Source organism: Lingula anatina, chromosome 4 (genome assembly GCF_051362555.1).
Source record: "Lingula anatina isolate TDL-2025a chromosome 4, LinAna3.0, whole genome shotgun sequence".
Classification (NCBI taxonomy): Eukaryota; Metazoa; Brachiopoda; class Lingulata; order Lingulida; family Lingulidae; genus Lingula; species Lingula anatina.
Window position 1 is genome coordinate 20,907,352 of NC_141770.1, and position 25,229 is coordinate 20,932,580.

A 25,229-nucleotide genomic window follows, 5' to 3' on the forward strand; every position below is an offset into this window, starting at 1 on the left:
AATTATCAAGGCAGAAAGACTGGGCAAACAGAGCCCCGCATCTCCGGCTCATATGTAGATGTAATTATCTTGGGAGGCTGACAGTCATGGCCAACTGCATGCAGAAAGCGCACAACTGTCCATTTGCATTTTTAAAGTCAGCAAAGAAAATAAACCAATTACACTAAATGGATTATTGATGACAAGCTCAAAAAAGCTAAGATGCCATTTCACAGGCTCACAAAATTAAGCCATGCCATTTCTTATTTGCTAATTCCAGAAAGGCATTAAGAGACGCTGTTAATTTCCGTGAAAAATTCTGCCGGCTTAATGGCAGTTTCATTTGCAAAGGACAGCAGAGGTCACCCTGGGATTGCGATGCTCGAAATCTCTTGCCGAGAACTGCGGCCATTTGTGACCAGCCCTGGGGAATTTGCGCATTTCAGAAAGAGAAAGTAAATAACGCAAAATGAAAGATTATTTTTCAATTTATATGCAGATGGAGGATAATTTTCCCCAGTAAAAATCATCCTAACATCCTCTGAGACAAAATATGTCAATTAAACAAATATTAGACTTGCAGCGTGCACGAGGCAAAACTATATTGATGATTTGCTAAATATAGGTTGCATAAATGCAACAGATCTGATTAAGCCAGCTGGAGGAATGTGAGACTGTGGCAGTATGCGAGGACAGAGGTCAGCCATTACCTGGAGACAGGTCATAACCTTTGACCTGTCTGACCTCACAGGAATCTTGCCCTTTGACTTCAAAATTACTTCTCTTGATCAACTACACTGAGATATCCCAATCTAAAAAGAATCATTCAAATAAGCCTTTAAATGATGTAACTTTTTTTCCAGAAAGCATTAGGTATCAATGTTTAGTGTCTTTGCAATTTCTGCTCTGACAAGGGAAAACAGATGCATGTAACAAATAAAAACTTCTCCAGATGATTTCCTAGGCAGAAACAATCTCGGAAAATCTGGCTTTGTATTATCTCAGAATGTGTCTTTGGTAAACAACAGATAGTCCTTTGATCAGATAATCATTGTTTTGTCACACTTATAAAACTATGAGCATTTTTTGAAAAAGAAACTTTGACTTTGGAGCAAGTATTCATTTCACTTTTATGGATCATTAGAAGGTTTAATTGCATCTGTTTTACTTCGCTGAGAGAGGAGGAAAGAAAAAGTGAACTGAAGTTTTGGAAGAGAACTTTAAATTCACAACACAACACATTCATATCCTCATTTTCTTTTGAGAATGTAGAGGCTCAAGTTTGTAAGAGTTGCTATAATTTTTAATGTGTATCATATCTCCCAAATTAGTTGGATACCATGGAAATAGTTTTTAACTTTAGGCACAAACTTTCTTATAATCATTTGCAAATAAACACCATCATACTCAAGTCTGGAAGATGTACCTGACAGAAAAAAATGGACTCCAGAATATTTGGTAATTAAGCAGAAACAACACATGTTCTATACCTGCTGATGACTTGTTGGCACTGGTGAAAAGGTAAATTAAGAGATTCATATGATGATCTGGGCTAAATTAGACGTGCCATATCTGCTGTAATTTACAGTAAATCTGAACTTTTTTACACATGTGCAGGGCCAAAAGACTCCAAAGGGCCCAGGTTTCATGGATTTGGAGGCATGATATGACCCTTATGGAGATAATTCCTCATCAGCTTAGTGGATAAACACACACAACAGGAGGGCAGCCAATATGCCAGTGGATTATTATCACCAATATGGGGAGAAGTAGCGCTGAGCTGATCTCAGATGCTTGGGGTTTCTTCCTTCATAGACAGGTCAGCCTGCGATCATAACGCATTACGTCTGGACCTGCCACATGAGAGGTCTTCTGCTTTACCTCTATGGATATGCCTGAAATAATGTGTGTTTGTGTGCCTGCGTTAGGGAAAAATGTCTGTTTCCATACATTTATCATGTTTAAACTTATGCAATATCATAATGGTCTTGAAAAGTGGGCCTTAAACTCTTTAGCTCATCAGACATAAATTTCCATTTGAAAAAAAAATTCATAATGACATTTCATGGATTCCCTTTTCACATATCGCACCACCAATCCCCAAGAGAAGATGCTTTTTTGCCCCTTGCCACACAAAAAAGAGCACATCTTATGAAGTAGAAGCATAACTCCTGTACACATATTTTAAAGAAAATGCATTTTTAACAACTAAACTTCTAAAGATTCAGTCACTTCATGTCATTTTTTAATCTGAAAAAAAAAAAAGAAAGGTCAAATCTTTTTTCTTTCTATTTTTTTTTTCTGGTGTCCTTGTTCCACAAAATTTGCCTTGACCCTATGCAAACTTTGATAAAAATACAATAAAAAATCATGAAATTTGCCATATAACATTTAGATACAATTGTTTTGAATTGTTAATCAAATTATATTTAAAATTCAAATTAGCTATCTTTTCTTTTTTTCCTGCCAGACAGTGAAAACAGACAAACACCCAGTTTATCTTGACCAATGCTTTTTACATTGGTGACAATTCTTAATTGCTGACTGGCGGTGTATTCTATAACTTACTCATGGATTGACTTTCGTAAAATTTAATGAAAGTCCTTTGCTTCTGTGATCCATTTGAAGAAAGTGCTTGTTACACTGAAGAGCATCCAAACAGAAGGTTTCATTCATTTCATTAAGTTCTTGTACTTTTTCCAGAAAGTATATATATATATATATATATATGATTTATTTAATCTAAGTGCAATTTCTAAGAAAAACACTTTATTTGGAACTTATCTGATATACATTCTACTACTTTTTCTCAATTTAATAGCCATTCTATAGAGCTCTTTTGTTGCATTACAAAATAAATCATCATCATCATCATCATAACCAAACAAAACAGGGCATTCTCTCTAGTATGTACACAAGAAGTTTGCTCTGCCCAAAGGTTTTCTTGAGTAAAAAATAATAAAGGTAGTTCACAATAATTTCATCACATTTTTAAGATCCCAATTTTTTCTTTAACCTTATTCCAGTGCAATATTTAACATAACAGCTGGTGCAATCGAAAAAAGAGATGTTACTAATAACCTTTTTTCCTCAAATCATCAATAATTTTTCAGACTCTATACCTTTAAACCAATAAATACCTTATTTACCTATTATATAGGATAGCTTTCTTCTCTTGGCTTATTCCACTTTTACCAGGATTCCCTACATTCTTTATTAGCTTATCAAATTAATAATGCAATATTTTGAGAATTTGTAGCAATTCAATAATCTAAAACAAAATGTTGCACGTTTTTGAGATGCTGTCACATGAGAGAGAGAAAGAGAGAGAGAAGGGGAAATTATACAACAAACTGTCCCTTAAAACAAACATGAGCCAGAAGTTTCATGACAACACAACCCATGACATCAATTTGTTCCATGTTTTTCATGACCAGAGGCCATACATGCCACATCATGTCATAGAGTCATGTCACATGAGGTCACGCCGCAGTGTCACAGAAGGAATGCACCCCTCCTGCCAGCTTCCCACTTCCAGAACAAGCCCGAGGTTGTAATTTACTTTTTTATAGACACAAATATTGATCATTAGTTGAAAATTTATGCCTGAAAATAACCGTTTTGTGTGCACCACTCCCTTATCTTCCAACAACCTTGTATGGAATGGAAAAATGGCCTGATCTGCTTTATGTTCACTTTAATGATTCTATGAACTTAGATTACACTCCATGACTTGGGTGTCCCTGGCATCACCCCAGGGGGGGGGGGGGGGCACTTGGTAAGTAGATGTATTCTTTATGAATGATAAATCATGGCTACAGCTGCTATGCTGCTAATTGAACTTATCGCTTCATCAAAGAAAAAAAAAATAGAAAAAAATCAATCTACAAAATTAGTTCTTAAGGAACAATAAAAATCAACTAAAAAACCTCAGTGTTTCAATTAAATATGTGCACCATTAACATTTATATTTGCAAACAGAGGTTTAGATGGGCAACAACTAAAACTTTTTTCCAACTCGTGGAAAAATTTGGCCAATTTTTAACTAAAATGAGTGCTTGTTTCACATCTGATTCTCTCATAAAATAGAAAAGCAACTAAGTTTTTAAGCTTTCAGCAGTCAGAATTTGTTCCAGATAAAAAATTGATACACAATGTACAAGTAAAAACTAACAATGACATAACAAAATATACTTAAAGTCACAAACATTTCTGTATTAAATTTCTAATCAACTCAGTATCAAATAAACACTATACCACCCAGAACTTATGAATCAAGCCTCCAATCAAACCACCCATTCTAGTCATGCATACTGAACCCTCATCTTTTATTTTCATGTATGCCAAACTTATCTCCAAGGGATCCATTCATGACAATTTAACCTCCCAACTACCCACTCACCCTACACAATCTTATCCCAAAACTGTATTTGTGAACTGTAGCCAAGTAACCAAGTAAATCTGGTAAGTCAAAATCACAACTTTATATGTTATCCACAAAAAACATCTCTCTTGCTCAACACCCAGCTCAATTTGTTTAGTTTCCCAAAGATGTTTTTTTCTTCCCTAAACTCCTCCTCCTCTTAACCACCTCTTTATTCCACAGCCAGTGCCACACCTGGTATTCCCCACCCTTTCATCACACTTTATTCCAAAGTCTATGCTACCCCCCTGGAAGCCCCCACTATCTCATCCCACCTTATTCCAAAGTCAGTGCCAACTCCCAAAAATCCATGCCCTCTAATCTCACTTAATCCCATAGCTGGTTCCCTCCCCTGGAATCTCCCACCCTCTCATCCCACTTTATCTCACAGCTGGTTCCCTCCCCTGGAATCTCCCACCCTCTCATCCCACTTTATCCCACAGCTGGTTCCCTCCCCTGGAATCTCCCACCCTCTCATTCCACTTTATCTCACAGCTGGTTCCCTCCCCTGGAATCCCCCACCCTCTCATCCCACTTTATCCCACAGCTGGTTCCCTCCCCTGGATTCTCCCACCCTCTCATCCCACTTTATCCCACAGCTGGTTCCCTCCCCTGGAATCCCCCACCCTCTCATCCCACTTTATCCCACAGCTGGTTCTCTCCCCTGGAATCCCCCACCCTCTCATCCCACAGCTGGTTCCCTCTCCTGGAATCCCCCACCCTCTCATCCCACTTTATCCCACAGCTGGTTCCTTCTCCTGGAATGCCCTACCCTCTCATTCCACTTTATCTCACAGCTGGTTCCCTCCCCTGGAATCTCCCACCCTCTCATCCCACTTTATCCCACAGCTGGTTCCCTCCCCTGGAATCCCCCACCCTCTCATCCCACTTTATCCCACAGCTGGTTCCCTCCCCTGGAATCCCCCACCCTCTCATCCCACTTTATCCCACAGCTGGTTCCCTCTCCTGGAATCCCCCACCCTCTCATCCAACTTTATCCCACAGCTGGTTCCCTCTCCTGGAATCCCCCCACCCTCTCATCCCACTTTATCCCACAGCTGGTTCCCTCCCTTGGAATCCCCACCCTCTCATCCCACTTTATCCCACAGCTGGTTTCCTCTCTTGGAATCCCCCCACCCTCTCACCCCACCTGTTAACCCCTCAATCTCCTATTGCCAGTGCCATCCCCTGGAGTTCTAACATCAGACATAAAACAGTATAATAACCATGCAAATCAAAACCTCAAAACATTGATTGTAGGGGAATAAAGTTCATCAACCAACAGCAGAATCGATATTAATTTCAAAGACAATGTCCATATTAATGAGAACATGACACAAATGCTTACTTGAAATCGAAGGAAGACCCGTGGTTGATTGGGTTGATTTTTTCTGCCTCTATTACCAAGGGTATGGGCAGCACTCTGAGTTGGGCGGCTGGAGCTTGGGAGGCTACTGGCTCAATTCCCTATAAAAATACAATTGGAATACAAGCACGTTAATTATTGACAACTGTAGCAGCTCCTCTTTTGTCTTTCCTAACGAGACCCAGCTTCATTATTTTATCGTCAATGCTATAATCTTGTGAAAATCCATGTCTGTCAGTCCACCATAATTAGTTTTCATTGTCAACACCAGCACCTAGTTGCAAGAGAGATCAATTTTTTCATGGTCCAACATACGCCTTTTGTTTTGCTGGCAATTGAAAGGCAAAAAAGCAACAGTGACTTAATGAGACCTACATTTCAGGCATTGGGTTGGAAACTGTTCTCCAATATAGAATTAATGACGAAAAGATAATTGGGCTCATGTGAAGTTAAATATTCATACATGCAATATTGAGAAATTACAAGAACCATACGATGAAGTCATGTACGGGGTCGCGCTGTCATTTCCTTCATTATCTCTGTATTGTGTGATGCAACTGGAGGCTGATAATTGTATCACTTTTGAGCAAACACACCAACTGTTCTCAAACAGGAATCGAAAACCAAATACATTTTACCTGGATTGATTCTGTTATCCTTTTATATTCAGCTAAACTGATTTTTCTATCCTTTAAGCTGCGTTACAAACTCTGTCCACTTAAGCAAATTTAACTCTTCTTTTGATTTTGAAAGTTGTTATTTTTAACTGTTTTTTCCCTTTCTTTTGTTAATGACCTGTCAAACCAGGGATCTAAACATTCTGAAAACTTAAATATAGGTAACTCTGTATAAAGAATTTGGTTATACGATGTCAATACTCTCATGTTATATTACCACAATTGGTAATATTATCCTTTGTATAAATCTAACATACATGAAACTGTACAAATTAATCCCATACACAAAGTCGAATGTCAGCTACCTCTAGACTATATTAATAAGAATATTTCAATAAATTACCTCATCTTAAACAAATGAGAAATAAATGACAGACAGAGACAGGGGAAAGACGAACAGACACACGGATGAATACAGAATATGCCTTGCAGGTGACAGCCAAACAAATACTTCATTATTAATTCTTCATTAAAATAATATGAAAACTCTACATTCTGCACAATTGACTTTTGTGTCACATACATACTGACTTATGTACATAAGTGGAAGATGAGCAATAAGGCCCTTAAACAATCAGATTTTATGAAAAACTACAAAATATTTACATTTTATAAGAGGTATCTTCTCCATGTTATATTCAGGTAATGGTAACTTGGATAAAATTCATTTAAAAAGTCAACAAGCTTTGAAAGATGCCTTGAATATGAAATAATATACATTTCTTTTAAGTACATCCCCTACAAAAATTAATCATTCATGTACTTTAAAGACAATAAACAATAACAAATGGAGGCCAAAAAAATCTAGGAGTTATATTTGTGACCTCATCATTATTTTTTAGCATTTAGATAGGTATAATGGCTATATTTTACCTCCTTGCATGATGGTGTAAATCATTTAAGATTGTAAACAAGGTCAAAGAAAATTAAGAATATTTTTCTATACCTTCATGTGGGATCAAAGAAAAACTAATCCTTGCTACTTTATTTGCTTAATTCAGAATGAAGGCATTTCATTATTATTCAAGACAGTAAATTAAAATCATTTATAATATGATGACTGATAAAAAATGTGACTGGTTTGAAATTCACAATAAAATAAAGCTATATTTTAAAGTAAAAACCTCAACCATACAACACATAGTACAATGTGCAGTTTTCTTTTATGAAGATAAAGCTTTTGGTTGATTTTCAGCAAGGGTACAATTATCCATCCTTGGCTCCTAGAAATGCTAATGTACTTGCCATAGATCAGTAAAAAAGACCTCATCAATTTAGCTGCAGGATAAGCAATAAGTATCTGGTGTTAAGATCAATACAGAGATATTGTACATGCTGTGGTCACAGACGAACTAATGTAAATTATTAATGAAGACAAATATCCCAATCATTATACTGCTTTCCACTGGACACATTGACCGCCGGACGGCTGGCCAGACTGCTTGGCTACTGGACATGGAATTCCGATACATGGGAGGCCTTGGGTACATTAGGGGATACACTGACACTTGGGACAAAGGGAGATAATGGAACAAAATATGAGACCATAAAAAACCAGTACGGCCTCTTTTTTTTCCAATTTTTTTTTCAACATGATCCTACCTAAATTTGACTTCTTACATTGACTATGTGGCTAGATGAAACCTTCTAATTGCCTGACCTTTTGGTGACTGTATTGGATTTAATATGAGTTATGTGTAGATGCATGTCTTAACATTATGCTTATATGTGAATTAAAATAATCAATTCATTTTACAAGAATTGGCATGGGGGGAAAAGTTCAGAATCCCTATGGTTATGACAAAAAAATAATAATGATTATCATTCCCACCATTACAAGTTAATAATAATAAATAAACAATAATGAAAACATCAAAAGCTAGGGATGGTTAAAGCAGCAATAAAAACAAAGGTCAAACTATAAAATCAACATGTGAATTTATACTAAAAATATCCCGGAAACCAAAAACCTCTCTGAACTGCACCAGAGCCAAAGTTATCTGCGTTTGGTATTACAAACTACTGTCTCTGAGGGAACCCCCAGCATGTCACTGGGGACCGACAGAGACAAACTGTCTGAGGAAAGTCTCTCATCGATTTCTATGTCACATTCAACAAATATAACGTGTCACCACTGATGACAGGGCTCTACCGCAGTTTACACGGGAGTACAACGACGGTCGCGCGGAGCGTACGAGTCCCCCCGGCGCGACCGGTGTTAAGCGGTCAACAAAGACCGCGAGATCCTCATATGATGGGCGCCCACGATCGGGTTGCAACCTGACGCGGCGCTTCTCCCGGCGCGCTGGGTCACCCACGAGTTCCTAACTCCGCGCTAAACCAGGGCACCATTCAACAATCAATCAATACTCTCGATATCTAGTAGAGTACTACCCTGTCACTACGTCTACCTCTAAATATGCCATAAAATACTTACTGCTACATCTGCTGACTCCTGGAGCAGTTGCCAAACATGGCGACTAATTATTACACGGCTTTGGTAATTACGGCGTGCACTGCCAATGAAAGATCAACAAGGAAAATACCAGAGCGAAAAGTTCATTACACTCGTTAGGCCTGACTTACGCAGTGTATTTGCACTTCCCGCTGGAAATTTCTCGTCGTGGATGCTTGTCCACAGCTAAACTCGCCTTCGACAGCTTAGAGCAAGCTCTCAGACAGCGACTTAATGCCTCGGCTAAAAATAACATGAATGAGAAGTGTTTTATTGTGCTAATTAATTATTCAAAATTAATTGGACCGCGATGCGCATGTCCCAATTAAAGGCCCCCAAGAGGAAGAGAATTGTGGGATTGGTATGGCGGCGCCCTTGAGAAAGTGATCTTCTCCGGGTTTTCGCCTTAAAGTAAGTATGTAAGCCTGTAAGAAGAGAAATTAGTACATCGATAGCATAAAGGATGCTTTTAATTGTTCCATTTGTCTGGAAATGGCGTGACATTGCTTTCAAGTGCACGGGTGGAGTGCTATTAGTTTTGCCGGCCGGGATGTCATCTGACAAGTGACAGATGCCAAACTTTCATTGCAATAGAATAACAAATCCAAAAGACACCTGTTTTAATACGCCACGTTACATGGTTTTGTTGTTTCCTTTTATTCCTATAGCAAATACATGCTGTCAGAACACTTTCTCGTGGAGCACATGACATGGATAATGCTGAAAAGTAAAATATTTCACAGTATCCATTGCCATATGTACAGTAGGTACATATCCCAGGTGTATTCTACTGATAACTGTCAAATAAAATGAAAGTCCCTTCAATTTTTTTCAAAATGCACAGGCTAATAATTATTTGAAGTTCAAAAGTCAAATTTGAGAGATACAACCTAGAAGATATGAATTTATTGTCTGTTTAATTCTGTATAGTGGGGTTGGGCTGGGCTCAATAGCTCAATTGGTAAGAGCAGTCACGTTTTGCCTGGGTTCGGTAGCTCAGTTGGTAAGAGCAGTCGCACAGTTTGCGAGAGTCCCAGGTTGAAATCCCGGTCGAGCTTGGTGTTTTCTCCTCCCAAATTGCTACAATTCAGTGCAATAGTGCATATATTTGGCATGTTTAACATTGACATCATTCGTGTGACACCCCTCATATTTTGCTACAACATTACACTTTTCTTTGATTGATCGATTTTCATTATTCAATTTTATTGATATAAAAGTTTGCTGAACAATTTATTGGGGGTAGAAAAAATTAATTTGATACCTGACAATGCTTGAAAAGCACACAATATAGGTATTAAATCTTTATATAACAAACTGTCTACGCATTCTGCAGACTAACTTGTCTTTCATAATAATTCAAATGTTAAAAACAATAGAACCCTTCAAATAAAAGTACCTGATGTAGTTATGCCCTTCTAAAATGTACAGGAAGACATGGCTGTCTAAGTGATTAACAACTAAATTATTGTATTAAAATGTCATTAACAACTAAATTGATGTATTAAAATGGTAAAAAATAGCAAAAGGGGTCAATCAGTGATTCACGAGTAGTAGAACATTACTTTTTGTATCTTTTCTTTCTTTCCCTCAGGAAAATTTAATTTGGTCAAAAAAATCATGTACAGTATGGGATACCTTTAAACTAAACTACATATGTAACCACCCCTTCTGTATCAACTTTCATAATGAGAAAAGAACTTTTTAATGATCCAGAAAATGTTGAATATATCAATATGAATGAAGTAATAAGGTGAAGCTTGCATTGATCATTTAGCTAAAATATTAAGGATGTAATCAAAAGCAGTTCGATTATTTTGTAACAGTAATTCATCCTGTGTCCTTTCTACCAATTTTGTAAAGCTTGATTCTTGTCCTTCTGATTATTGATAATTAACAGTCATATTTGGCATTTTATGTAACACACACATTTTAAACACTGCTGTTCTTGGAAATAATAAAATCCTCCTTGCACAAGGTAATACTTAAATAAGAAACCATTATAAAAATGAAAATGATATAAATTAAGCAATGCTAAATAAGGCTCTGCAATAGCCTCTAGAGGTTTGGACATATGGTTAGATATACAAAAAGATTAATGCTCAACAGGCATGTGTATGAATTCTATGTCAGGACATTGCAGCATCTTGTATTAAATGCACATATGTTGAATCTTCTCTGTAGACAGCAGAAAGGGCACTTGTGTATTTTTTTTAATGCATACAGGTGTTTTATAGTGCGTTAGGTGCACCAGTGCATTAGTTGTGCCAATAGGTTAGGTGGGGAGTTGTTCAAGACAGGCTGGGTTTGTTAGATATGAGGATGGCCTTATTAATTATTTATATGTTATTTGTGCACTAATCTTACCATTGGAAAAAGCCAAGAGCATTATGATTTCTCAATTTTATTTCTTATATCAAATTTGGCAATTTTAAGCAAATGGTAAAATGAAGATATATATTAGTCAGTTTATGTAAATGTTTGTAGAAGCTGAATGGTCTGCTAGGTGCCTTCTCATTATGCCTCTTTTTACAACACATCATTTAGCATGCTTAAATAAAGATCAATATATAGCTGGGCTACGTTAGATATGTCAAAACCATTGCGAACGTCATATTACTGCTCTGTGGAGCTAACAAAATTATCGATTAGAATAGATTTGTGGTGTGTCTGATAAGATTTGAAGAAGACTGTTCTGATTAAGGATTGTAAATGATTACTATAACTTGTTAAATAAAAAAATGATATATCTGGGGTAGCACTAACACTCGCCAATTTACCCTAATGTTAAAACTGACTTAAATTGGCTAAACAAAAAGGGCTTGATTTGACTAATTTTAGTCAAATTAAAGCCATTTGGATAACAAATTGACAAAAAAGTGGTAATTTGGCTAAGTGAAAAAAATTGCTAACGCTACCCCAGTATATGTTATTATAAGTAAAATTGTTACCAAACCCAAGAACATCAGATATTAACTGCTGTGTGGAGGTAACAAAATTATTGATTAAAAAGAATTATGCTGTGCCTGATCAGAAGATAGTGATTAAGGATTTGGAATGTTAGCTAAATTTCATCATTTAAAAAGAAAAATGAATGTAACAGATTAAATTGACGTCATCGGAAGATTCATGAGGTAAGGCATATGAAATTTAGAGTATCAGCTTCTTTTGCTAAGATTTGATTTTGGTTAATGAACCTTAAACAATTGTTGTGGTAGCCCAGTTTTCAAAAAGATATTTAGACCTTTGTTTTCTAAAATCTATGTGTGAGTTATTTGCCCTTAAAAAATTATTCAAGCATAAATAAATGTTTTTATGTACAATTTTCAATTTCTGAAAAAGAAATGTGAGATATCTCCTTTTTGTACCCAAATTTGAGGTATCTATCATAGATATTTACAAATGTATGGTTAGGCTTTACCTTGAAGCTTGAAGGGAATAATTTGCAGATTTTGTCCAGGGACTTTAGCTTGCCTTGGTGAACGGTCAGTAAATGAGTGGGTTATCACTTTGGGGTTGAATGAGAATTCTTCCCTCCAGAGAAAGACCAATTTTCATGATTTTATTATTATTATTATTATTATTATTATTATTATTATTATTATTATTATTATTATCCAGTGGATTTTTGACAGTCATATATCTTACGGGGTGGGGGAGATACAAGGCTTTCATGATACATTTCTTTGAGGGTTCATTACTTTTATTCTGTTTTGTCTTGTGGTTTCTGTAATGCTTAATCTGGTGAGGATGCTGAAGCCTGATGATGTTTTATCTTGTTTGAAGATGCATTTAAAGTCAATTTTTTGCCCCAAAATCTGACCAAACACTACCATACAGTTTCAAATAGTATAACGTGGAAAAATCAAAGGACATCATTTCATAATTCTCCAAAAAATGACTTTTGAACAGATATTTTCTGCTTTTTTTCTGTGCTTTATATATCTCTCAGCAGTCTCTTTTGAGTAAGTATGCAGTTGTGTACGCAGTAATACATCCATACATCATGGGAGTGAGAGTGATGACTATGCAATGCCCATGCAGTACTACGTCATTTAGCGGACCTTTATGAACTGGAGCAGGCCCGTAGCCAAGGGGGGTTCGGGGGGTTTCGAAAGAACCACCCTTTTTGCTGGGAAAAGGTCCACTCTGGGTACAATTTGATCTATGTACCTGAGGATTTTATACTAAAAGGTCCACTTTTTCAGAAAACGAACCCCCCCTCTAAAATTGCTGGCTACGGGCCTGTGGAGGGACAGATGAATAGCGCTTGAATAGATGAATTAATTTACTACCAAAAAATTTGAAGAAGGTGCAGTTTTAAATCCATTTTTTGGCAGAATGAAGGATTAATTTGGTTTATGACTTGGCATGTCAACTGTATTTTAGTTATATTAGAAACTAGTGGAATGTGCATTATTGGGAATCCACTCTTGCTTTATTGGAAACTTTAAAGGGTGTGTGTACACATGCATTTTTTATTTTATTTTATTTTATTTTATTTTTTTATTAATTTTTTTTAAGAGTGGAGAAAGAGAAATAGGAGTAGTATTTTATTACATGTTAGCTTTGCTTAAGATATATTTTATTTTTGGTTGAAGTGCATTACTTTGGTTAAAAATGAGGTGGTTTTTATGCATTTATCCTTTAACATTTTATCATATAGAAAATTACAGATGTTTCTAAAACATCAAAAAGCATTTCAGAGTATTCCAACTTTTATCTTGTGGGGTCAAAGAGTTTGTCAATATTTTATCTTGATGAGGCCAGGAAACTTAATGGTTTTCAATTCTCAGCTGTATCAATTTAATGCATCATCTTACAGCATATAGCAGTATAAAGTTGGATACCCAGTACATTTAAAATAATGATGCCGTTGAACACTAAATACGTTAACTGTACACTTCACATGTACATTTGAATGTACATTAAAAAATGAATGTGAAATTTCCATGCATATTTATTTATATGTAGTATTAAGTCATGCAGTTTATTTTCCAATATTATCAAATGGAATGGCATGAATTTCTACCAATTCTATCTGCTTTAATGTCTTGTTGAAATGGTTGGGTGGTCCTTAAGGTATAATCCTTCTCTCACAAGACTACCACCAGATATTTTGCTCCCAGTAAGTGGTATATTGGTTATGGATTGACAACTTCTTCAAAATTGACCATTGTGAATCTTCTATAAATACTACAAGTCCTGGTTTTTAAGAGCAAGGCCTACTATTATTTGAGTCATTGATCTCCCCTTAAAGCAATTACCTATTGGATTTGCTGGCAAATATCTCCCAATATACTGATAATTGATCAGGGACCCCAGACACAGGGAAAGAAACAAATCTATGCACTTTTTTCAATGTAACCAGGGGAAATCATGGCAACAGGATTGTCAACATAATTTGATTTTATTCCAAATATTTTTGGCTAAAGTAATTATTAGAAGTGGAAAGTGTAGGGATGATTTCTTCGCTGTTTCATGCGTTTACTGTGTTGTTTGATTACAACAAGTTGACAGTCTTTGAAAAATTATGCAAAAAATATAAAGAGATATTCCAGGAATTTTTTAAAAGATTAATTATACCATACCTGCACATTTTGTCTCAATGTCAATGTCTACTACAGATGTATTGGAGGTAAATTACCATGTTGTTTTATTTCGACAAGTTGACAAATTTTTCAAAAATGGCACATAAAGAAATTCTTAGATTTTTTGTCAGCTGACTTGTTTCCTCTCTAAACATGTACACTTATGTCTCCATAACTACTTCAGATATAAAGAGGAAATAGCCAAGTTGTTTTATTTCAGTAAGTTGACAGTCTTTCAAAAAATGAAGCACAAGGAAATACATATTTTTTTTTGTCAGCTAACTTGTTTCATGTCTACAGGTATTTACTTATATATGTATATATTATCTCAACAACTACTGCAGTAGAGTAGCCATATTTCAGAAATGTATGCATACAATGAAGAATGATCTAACCCAATTTCAGTGGCAGTCGCTAGCTTAAGCTTCAAGATATTTACTCATATTCTTAATTTTTTTTTTTTTTTAGCCTCACTTTCCTTTTTTTCTGGTGTTAATTGTTAATAACATATCAATCAATGGATTTATGCATTTTGAGTAATATAATGTTGACAACAGTCTAGATGAACAATTTCATGTCATTTGATCTTTAATGTTATTTTATCTTTAATGTTTTTTAAATTATTCTTGGCATCCTAGTCTACCCCACCATATGTTTTGTGTTATGATGTGCAGAATTGAAAGGTGTGCATTTTTCTTTGAAAAAAAATCCCTAACTTTTCTCTAAAGCATTTGTGTGTCTCCTCTGATGCTTTTTCAAGGTAAAGTTTGAATGAACACACCATCAGTTTGTTTTAGAATTAAAATTTGCATTAAAATGTCATTTTTATAAGTCTTTCAGAATATTAATTTGCAACTTATATGATATGAAAGTGGTATAAACTTTCCCGGGTCTTAATAGTCCAGTTCCTTTTACCACATGATGCTAGTGGTGGCAGTGCCATGCATTTTTCCAAGCTTTCCTTATGATTTTGATGTTAACCTTTCTTCATTTTTTAAAACAAACTGAAACTCAGATACATTTGAACTTTTGCGTGTAGAAGTTTGGACAGTGGTATCATCGAGCTGTATATTAGTAAATGACATATTTTTCATTTAGTATCAGAATAAAAAGGTCAGTCTTGCCATCAAAACAGGCCATAAAATATTAATTGAGCAGCCAAACTGTAATTTAAGGTATCCACACATAATAAACTAGCCTCTTTCAAGAAATGTACACAAGCAAGTTCTCTTTCTCTAGACGGGGTTAATAAGTTTATCAGACTACTAATAATTCTCCTGTTTAAAGTTTTTCATAGAATTTCATTAAGACTTCTCCTTTTGAAGTGGACATACACTCCAGCCAGTTTCTTAATTATTTGCATGGTAATTTTTTTCATTTGTGCACCAATTTATCCTTTGCATTAAGTGTCTTACATATTTCTGTGGCCACTGACCTTTGTTTGCTATGAATTCTCTCAGTTCACTTTCCAGTATCTACGAGCAACGGGTTTAACATCTGCAATTAAACTGACTAAAGGACACCAGCCTTTGAACATTAATTAGGCAGATATCAGAGAAAATATTTAATTATTCCATCTCATTAAGAAGAAATGTGTTTTTGGTTATTTTGGTCTGGCGCCTCACTTTTTTAACTCTCCATTTCACATCTGTACTTGTTTGATTTATTATGAATAATTAACTGCTGTAAATGCTTAAGCAATATGTTAATTGTTTTCTTGGTCTGAAGTGGTGCTAGGGACATTCTTGAAGGGAGAAAAATACTAAAAGACCAGTGCAATTCTTGTTTCTCAGTTAAAGCAATAACATGCCAAAAAATTAGATTTTCCATTGTACCATAAAAATGAAAGTTTAATGAGCTTAGATAACCAATCTATCTTGTCTTCACCCAGGTCATTGTACTAGAATACAATGTCAGTGATGAGAACTTAGGTTTTTTTTTAATCTAGTAATATGCTCCCACAGGTCTGTAGCCATGAATTCTGTGCCATAGATTTAATACCTTCAGGGACAGGTTTCTCAAAAAACTTTTTACTGCAAGTTGGTCTGATCTGTTAAATTGTTGTAGTTCACTTATGACGGATAGATATTTGTTAAAATAGCGAAAATGGCTTTTTCCCATTTCTTTTATATAAAATAGATATAAGTACAATACAATTAAACACTTTTAGAGCAAGAACTCCCCTTTTGATAGTTTGATTCACCAAACCACGCACTTTGCCTGAAAGCTCTGCCCCTATTTATTGTTAAATTAACTGCTTTTTAAATTGATGTAACACAGTAATCGGCTTGTGGTGTAACTCCATAACTAAGTCAAATATCATCATGAAAATTGGTATGGTTGATGACAAATGTGTGATGTTCCATCAAACAAAAGCACTATTTGGCCTCTTTACCGATAAAATCAAAAGTGAGCCTTTCAAAAAATCCCTGGCAACGGATCGTATAGTACTTCTAATTGAAAGTAAAAAGGCGTTTAAATGGTGCTGAAAAGCTGCCCAGGTAAGGGGATCTGCTTGAATACGAAAACGCAATTTTTATCACAAAAAATGCTGCTGTTGTGTCATCAGCTTGAATTACCAAATTCACCACGCTGTATTTTTGATGTGACAGCATTGTCTCATAACATGTCAAGGTTAATTTCTACATTCTCTAAGCAGATAAAGAAATGAATCTTAATGTATCTATCTACCTTAACTGAAATAAATTGTGCCAAGAAAGAGATGTCTAGTATTTTAGACCAAAAGCTGTTTTATTTTAGTGGGCTACTGCACATTTATCCTGAATTTTAGGTAGACTAAAATTTTGGCCTTAAAGTTGATACCTTATTATAAGCTCCTTGTCTCTGCCTGAAGTTCTTTTCTGATACTGGTCCCTGCACCATACCTTCAAAAGGTCCTCAGGGGGGCAAAGACTGTGTGTAACCAAATTCTACCATACCTATTATTCACCCAACTCGCGGGGAATTTCTTGGACCCTTCTGCATCCAACTTGAACAAGATATTACCATTCCCTACCATCTCTACCTGTCTCTTGAATTATGGACGACTGAAACTTTTTCCAAAGGGTAAAGCAATCAGATGCTTCTTTCAAGTCTTTTGTCTTTAATTTTACTGTTTTTATCTCATCCCTTTGTGTTAATTTTTTGTTTTTATTTTTATTATTATCATTTTTTCACATATATGATAGTTCAAAAAAAAAAAAAAAAAAAAAACAGATTCCTTGTCATCTTTCACTGTTCACTATGCAAGATTTCTTTATTTCAAATACTGACCTTGTTAAGATGGTCTCAAAGTGACATACCTACTAGTAAACAGAAACTAATTTCCCTTTATTTTAAACACAAAAGACGCACCTTTGCCTTTTATCTTTAAATCTGCAGGTGGTATTTATTTCCTTGTTCCCCCTGTCCTCTTCTTAAACAAGCTTCCTTGTTTGAAGTAACAATAATACCAGTGGTTTCTTTGAAACAACAGCTAAAATTGGATTGATTTGTACTGCAATATTTCATGTCTCTCAAGCTGCTCTCTCCAGGGAAATTCTTGGAATAGGGGGTACAAGTGTTTTAGTAGACTCTACCTGTGGTGTGCAGTAGATGACCCCCCCCCCCCCCCCCCCCCCCCCCCCCCCCCCCCCGTCCTACTTCTGCCAAAAATTTTAATAATGTTAATGTTTTTCAAAGAATAATGATAATGACAATATGAATTTTTTAAAAAATGCATTTCACGTGTCTCGTGCATAAACAAAGGTCAGTGAGTAGTTCCTTTGTTTCTAGTAATATTTTTCTGTTCATACTTATTTAGGTCGTATATGTGTGTGTGTGCGTGTGTGTGTGTGTGTGTGTGTAAATAACATTGTATCTGAGAATGATGTAACAGGGCTGATCAAATCCTCTCCTGGACTACAGTGTTAATCTCCAGCCTTAATTCAGCAGGAATTCATTTCCTTACCAGATTACAACCAGCAAAAACTGAGTAAGAGAAAAGGTGATTTAAAAGATCTGTACACCATATATACATGTACACATGCATCAAGTGAAACTGTGTTTGAGCAGTGTTTTAAACAAATTAAAGTTTAGGCAGCCACAGAATGATGGCATTTTTGTGTTTTCTCGAAAATGTCTCAATAAAAAGTCTCGAGAACAAAGTTGTGGGAACATTTTTATCTGATTGCTATTTATGCTGTGTTATTGAAAAGCATTGAAATGTCATGAAAAGGAAATGGTGGTTTCTACACTGATTGGAATGTATTAAAGTCAATTCATCAATTCTAATAAAATGGCCTTCATAAACTTGTTTTTCAGTCAGATGTCACCTTGTAATTTTTATCTTTGTGTATGTCACTGTCTCTGATTTGTAAAGAATGGTATAAACCTTTTATTATCATATTTTACTGATAAAGTTGAGCAAAGAAAAATTAATTGATCAAATATATTTGATCAGTTAAAGAATTGTTGTATGATAATTTCAACATGATTTAAAAAAAAAAAAATACATGATAGGGTGGGATTGTGTCAGCATAAGTTTTTGTGTAATCCAAGACTTTTTCACCAAACCTTTGATGAATTGGATTTTATGATCTCCAAAAGTGAATTAAAACTTTTTTTTTTTTTTGATTTTATGACAATATCATACATTTTGGATAAGGTTACTTCTGTTGTTATTTTTAGACCTTTAACTGTAAACCTCAGATATAGTTTTTGTCTACTGCAAAAGAATAAGATCCATCCCTAGTGTACTAGTATGTATATCTTCCATTAACATGATATTGCACACATATCCTTATAGGGGAGGAATCTGTATAGTCGAGTTAGGCAGATACCAGTATTTATGGTAAAGTTCAACATAAATGAGGCCTTGCCAACAAAAATAAATGGCACTAACTTCTTAAATTTTCAAAAATTGTTCTCGGCATGCAATTTTAATGCCTTTCAATTTAACATGAATTCAGAAGTAAAGTTTGGAAAATTTCTTCTCTTATACAAATATGTTGGTATCTTTTAAGGCATCTTTGAGTAGTTTTTTTCCACAGAATGAGTTTTTTTGGTCACCAGTTATGTAAGCAAATTATTTATTTATTTATTTATTTATTTATTTATTTATTTATTTATTTATTTATAGAATTAAATTATGCAAAATAATTCTCTTTTTTTAATATTTCTACTGTTCTTTGTAGCCTTTAGCAGGTAGAAAAATGGCAGGTGAAGTGGAGCAATTCATCTCCATCTAATCTTGTGCACTGATCAGTGCTGATGAGAGCAAATTTATGCATAATTACTTCGCTCGACCCCCTTATCTCGCGCGAGAATGAAAGGTGGCCTTTATATCGGTCATGTTGTGGCAGCCATTTAGACGTTTTTGTTTTTTGCTGAAGGTTGCTAATCATGCACAGGGATAATTAAGCAATTTGACCAGAATAATAAACAGGAGACTAAAGCATTTTCATGCCCTAGTCAACTTTCAGTCACAGCTATTAGTTTGGATTAAAATCTCATCACAGGGCGAAATTAGAAAAAAATGGTCGTGCGTGGCAGTGGTGCCCTGGTACAGTTATGGCATTTTGCCTGACAGTGATGACTATAATGGCGAAGTGGTTGTTAGTGTTGCTGTCTCGACCCCGTACAATAACTTGTAATGATGCAATAGAAAAGATTGTAATTTTGCATGATTAATGAAATGGATGAGGAAAAGGTAGAAATGATTGAGGAAAGGTGGATTGGGTAAAATTGACAAAGAAAGATGGTTTTAGTTTGAATGTGCTCTTTTAATCCATACAAGTGTATGATGGCTTTGTGGTATGAATGAGTGGAAACCCGAGTGAAGTTAGTATAAATGCAGATAAAAATACAAAAAAGTAGGCAATTCTCTTTACATTTGTAACAAGGAAGGGAATGAAGAATCCTTCCATCTAAAAGTTATGTCATGTTTATTTTGAGTTTACGTTAATCTGTGTGTAATTTCCAAAATATATATTTTGACAGTTTTATTTAAATAAAACAATAACACTACCTGCATTTTCCTGTAATTCATGAAATATATTTCATACCTTTTAATTAGTTTAATTAAGGGTATAGAAGAAGAAAAAATCAGTTCAAGTTCTTTTAGAACTTTATGTACTCTGTATGTGATGGAAATCAAAATTTTTATTGTAGTAGTTTTTGCACAGAATTTAAAAAGATTAAGCCACCATTTGACAGGCAATTGAGGTAAGACTTATTTCACAAGTAATATTTTGGTTGTAGATTATGACTTGATGAACATATGCCCCTGAACTGCTCATTGGTTTTAAAAGCCACACAATGCAGAAAATTGAGAAATAAATTTAGAAAAAATAAAATTTGAAAAAAAAATTAACAATAAAATTTTCATTGGTAAAAAAAGAATTTCACTCATCATGTGACAATGAATACAATGTATAGGGTTTTCATTGTAATAAAAATTAGTACTTTTTCCCAGAAACCAGCTTGTGAAAAACCGAACATGTACTTTGGCACTGTGTTAGAATGGGGTCTTCATCAGTACCAAAAAAAAAAATCCTTTCAATTTTTTTAAAGAAGAGGACTAAGGATAGCACAATGTGCTCATAATACTTGTTATTTTTGCCTTTAGTATTTTTTTACATTTTCTTAAAAAATTGCAAAAACCAAAGGACTGTGGTGACTGTGTGTAGAATTGCATTCAAAGTAATTCATTGACTTTTTCTGTGAAATTTTTTTGTCTGTTATCTGTATTGGGCTCAGGGAGTGAGGGCAGTGCAGAAAGTCTTTTCTGAAGCATGAGATGAAAATGAAATGGATAGAAGAAGAAAGGAGAAATGCAGTCAGCATTGTAACTACAATGTCCTCCATATTCTTCTGTGGAACCTTTTTTTTTTTATTGCAATGCAATTTCTCTACTGAATCAATACTCTTTTTTTCTATACATGTAACCTGTTGTAAACAGCTCAAAGACAACGGCAGCACCCAGCGTTGTACATTTTTCTACATGGCCAATTCGGGATGTTTGATTTGAGGTTACCGAGGTGCTGCCATTTCCTCTCTCCCCGTGCTCATTCGAGTCACCTTGGCAACAGTCTTTAGAAGGAGAAAAGTAATAACTTTGACGAGGGGAAATTTGCAATTAGCAGCAAAGGCAGTAATTAACAGAGGTAGACTAGGGTATTGATTCTGAAGGCACTTCTGTGCAGATTGCGAGGATGGTAATGGTCTAATTTCTCATCTCTCTGTTCAATATGACAAACAGCCGTCAAGCCAGAACTGCATGGTTATTACATGCAAAGGCCAGGCTAATTATGGGGCAATTAAGGTGAGCATAACTACTGCGTTGCACCCCCCCCTTTTTTTTCCCTCTCCCAGCCACACATCCCCAGAAAATCGATAAATCTTCAACCCTAAGACGTGTGTCTTGTCAAGAATCCCACTGGTCGACATATTCTTTTTTTGCACTCGTGTGGAAAGTACTTTTCTCTTCTTCATATCCTCTAATTTGTCGTTGGCCTGAGGTCTTGCTCTGTAATTAGATCCTTGCTAACATAGCTGCTTCAGCTTTTTTTTTTCTTAATGAAAATTATTACATATTTTGTAGAATTCTACAGTGCCCTTCAAAAAAATCTGTAGATTCTTTTTCATCACTGGTTCAGAATTGGATACTTAAAATACAAATTTGGGAGAGGGGGGGTTGTTGGGGGGGGGCAGTGAGGCTCGGTGCAGGAAAGAGGAGAGATTGTGATGTGCTTGAGTAAAAGATTTTCTCTATCAACATATTTTGACAAAGAAAAATTTTTTTTTTTTCAGTTTTCAAAAAATTTATCTTTAATTTAATTTCACAAGTATTTTTAATATCTTTAATATATTGTTTTTTGTCTGAGTTTTACTATCACTTACATTTATAAAGTAATTAACTTGGGGGAGGAGGGATTGCAATTCAATTCCAGTCATCTTTTTTGGTTTTATAAAAAATAAATTGCTGAACATGTCAATAGGTATTTGGCTACAGCTTACAAATGGAAATTTACATAGATATCTAAGACAATTATGCAAAAAGCTACATGTAACAAGGACTTCGAAGTAAAAAAGGTAGCTAGAGTTAGCCATAAAATGGCCATTGTGTATGTATCCACTCTCTCGTCTTTCTATAGCTGGCACTGTATTTTTATGAACTAATGTTGGTGCTGCAACTTGAAGGTTATCTTTCATTTAAATGTGATTGATAAAAGCTCATTTGCCAAATGACAGAAGCCAGATATAAGTATGAATTTGTTTAAGGTTTGGTGCAACTAATCAATGGAATGGTATGGTATGGTATGGTATTAGTGGATGGCAAGTAGAGTCCAACCATTGCATTTAGACAGGTCATTATTAATAACTTTAATATTTTTAGATAAACCTCCAATTTTCAATTTGAAACCAGCTATATTTTTTTGTTCAAAGGTTATACCTACAGTAAGGTTGCAGGTATATTTCAAGTTTTTTTTCTCTCTTTGTTAATGGCTGAAAATTATTGTGAAGTTGGGAATTGGTGAAATATGTTGTTAAAAAACCTTACCTTATTAAAAGGGTTTATCCCACTAATTTTAAGATTGTCTTTAGCAGAAACATTCTGTTTAAATAGATTTGGGTCATATTCATCGAGGTCAGCAAAACTTTGCTCAATTATTAACTTCCTTTAAAAATATTTCACTATCATTTGAAAAGTTTGTATGATGCAAATAACAATTGTTACATTCTCTTACCCTTATGTTTCCATGTATGATTCAGCATTACAATGTTTTCTAATTAATATTGTAAAATATTCTTAGTATTTCATATTCAAATCATACAATGTTCATCAATTACAAAATTGCTTTACATGAGTAACCTTCATTTTTAAGAACACATTTTCATACTATAAGTCCAAACAGGGATGGGGAAGGGGGGGGGGGGGGATAAGGGACAAAGTAATTTTTTCTTCACCCACCTCATAAGATCTCTCCAAAATATGATATTTTCAATGTTATTATGTATTTGTGATTTTGATACTTGCGTTAAATTTTGTCAGTATCAATAAAATAAAGATCCTGCTTAGTAAGGCTTGCAGGAATCATTTATAGGACTAGAGTACCAGTCAAACTCAGAACTTCAACTCCCTTTGAATATTCTCTAATGCTTCAAACTTATTGGAACCATATGAAATATACATGTAGGTCAGGTCAGGTCAGGTCAGAGGTCAGGTCAGGTCAGGTCATTTTATTGTGACATGTCTACATAATAATTAGCTATCTAACCTTTACTTCGTGTAATCAGTTTCTTAATTCATCTTATCAACCTGTAACCTAATTTTTGAGATCAGAAGTAGCATTGTGTCTACTTAACACGTTTGGCCTCATATCTGCCTTGAATTTTAGTATTTTTCTTCTCTGTGATTTGTTTGGGTGGATTGGTTACGTCACTAGCATACTGTATTTATATGTACACATTGTGATAAGATTTGGCATAGCACTACTGGTATTTGTCTAGACCTCTGTCTGAATTCTTACCTCTGTCTGGTCTCCTAAGGCCAATGTGACCATCCTGGGCATACGAATGCCCACTTGTATACCAGTAACTGAAGGTGAACACGTCAACAAGTGACCGCTGAGTGTACGGCCATTTCTCGCCCAGACTTAAAAACTCCAGGAAAACTCTCTGCAATTAACAGCTCTAGAAATGACACAGAGTATTGATTCTCCACGACTTTCTAAAAGATACTAATTCGATTAATCACCTTGATTCATTTAATTGACAAAGACAGGCCCTGAGAATTTATCAAGTTAGAACCATCTTCAGTTTTGTAAAAAAAAAAAAAAGTATGTGTTAAAATGTATAATACTTGGAGCTGTTTACAAAGCAGTAAGTATGCAGGCAAAAATCATGAGTTATTTGTTTTATCATGCATGTTTTATGCACATTTAATAGCAATGTATAACAACTGCAGTTTTTCACCACATGGACATTATAATTAGTTCCCCCAATATTATCATATTAACCACAGTGCATAGCATTCTTCTATCATTATCTTCAGTTACCAAATATTTTCAGTTTTCAAGTTACATAACACCAATCATATACAATTGAGAATTATGTAACAGTGATTTTTGGTGAAGTTCACTGGGTCCTTAATTATATTGACTCCAGATTCCAAACATGCATGATTATTTTGTAGTAAAAGGCCAAAAGTAGTAGTTACAAGATCTTTTCTGTAAGTATCTAAATTATTGCTGTTGGAACATATGTAGGCATAATAATAATAATAATACAGTTACACAAGTTTGTGGCAAAAAGGCTGGTTTGCAAACAATGTATCCATTTAAATATTTTAATGAAGCATGTTACAATAAATGCAAAGTTGGTTTTGTTAAGGAAATAACTGAATAATGCTGTCAACAAAATGCTTTTGAAAAATTTGTCTGTAGTTTATATTGAAGGTATTTCTCATTGACGACCCTATTTAATTAAAATATGTTTATACCAGTTTTTGAGCAAAAGAAAAGTTGATAAACTTTTCTCATTTATACTTTATTGAGTACTAAAATATTTTACAGATACATTTTATAGGCTCTCTACACAACCAATCTCATAATATGTGTGCGTTACATACATATATGTTATTTCAGTATAAGATATATATATATATATATATATATATATATATATATATATATATATATATATATATATATATATATATATATAACAAGCGTACGTGTGGTATAGAGTCCTCAAC

At 34.8% G+C, this 25,229-nt stretch overlaps 2 protein-coding genes across 6 annotated transcripts in view; one reads left to right on the plus strand and one right to left on the minus strand.

Moving 5' to 3' along the window:
* Positions 1 to 9,197, minus strand: part of LOC106159310 (zinc finger homeobox protein 3) — a 92,377-nt gene extending 83,180 nt beyond the window's left edge. For 2 of the 3 annotated variants that reach the window (XM_013535565.2, XM_013535544.2), the window contains exons 1-2: positions 8,883 to 9,055; positions 5,751 to 5,869 (exon numbers count right to left, since the gene is read on the minus strand). The gene's annotated coding sequence lies outside the window, so the exon portion shown is untranslated. Of the gene's footprint in view, positions 1 to 5,750; positions 5,870 to 8,882 lie in introns of all 3 variants that reach the window. The other variant, XM_013535546.2, reaches the window with a different exon arrangement.
* LOC106159317 (thiamine-triphosphatase) overlaps positions 9,174 to 25,229 on the plus strand; it is a 29,172-nt gene continuing 13,116 nt past the window's right edge. Inside the window, exon 1 of one of the 3 annotated variants that reach the window (XM_013535574.2) lies at positions 9,174 to 9,311. The gene's annotated coding sequence lies outside the window, so the exon portion shown is untranslated. The remainder of the gene's footprint in view (positions 9,312 to 25,229) is intronic. The other 2 variants (XM_087010452.1, XM_013535575.2) reach the window with 2 other exon arrangements.